A 766-nucleotide genomic window follows, 5' to 3' on the forward strand; every position below is an offset into this window, starting at 1 on the left:
TCACTCACTCATTCCTTCCTTCCTTCCTTCATGCCGTCCTTCACTCACTCATTCCTTCCTTCCTTCCTGAGTGCGTCCCAGAGGGGAAGCTGTTCTACGTCGGACCCAAAAAGGAGGAGAAGCGGGAGGTGGTGATCGAGGCCAAGAGGAAGATGCAGATCTTCCTGGATTCCCACCTGAGTGACGTCGGCCGTCATCTGGGCCAGAAGAAAACCGTCCACCGGATCCAGAGCAGGTTCTACTGGCTCGGCATCGTTAAGGACGTGGTGGAGTGGGTAAGGCCGCCTCATTTCCCGCCGCTGCTTCAACCCTACGGTCTCATCCGGTAACGGAGGCGCTGCTGTTCTAGATCAAAGTGTGTGAAACCTGTCGGCAAACCGAGAGGAACAAGAACCTGGCCAGAACTGTCCGGCCCGCTAGAGTGGAGGCACCGTGGGATATCGTTGGCATTGATTTCATCGGTGGGTTTGGAAGTTTAGGTGATTATTTCCTGCAGGACCAAGAGCTGAGTGTCCTTTTCTCTCCAACAGGACCGTTCACAGAAACCCGGCGAGGGAACAGAAGCGTGGTTCTATTCATCGATTACTTTAGCAAATGGCCAGAGGCTTTCCCCGTGCAAACAGTGGACCCCCTGTCGGTGGCCAGGTGCGTCTCCAACTGCATATACAGGTGAGAGCAACTCTTTCTAGTTTATTAGGGCTTTTTATTCCACGTTCAGTGTTTTTAACCTCTAGTCTGCTGTTGCATCAGGTTTGGAGCCACTAAA

Source organism: Cyprinodon variegatus, unplaced genomic scaffold (assembly GCF_000732505.1).
Source record: "Cyprinodon variegatus isolate N-32 unplaced genomic scaffold, C_variegatus-1.0 Scaffold1174, whole genome shotgun sequence".
Taxonomy (NCBI): Eukaryota; Metazoa; Chordata; class Actinopteri; order Cyprinodontiformes; family Cyprinodontidae; genus Cyprinodon; species Cyprinodon variegatus.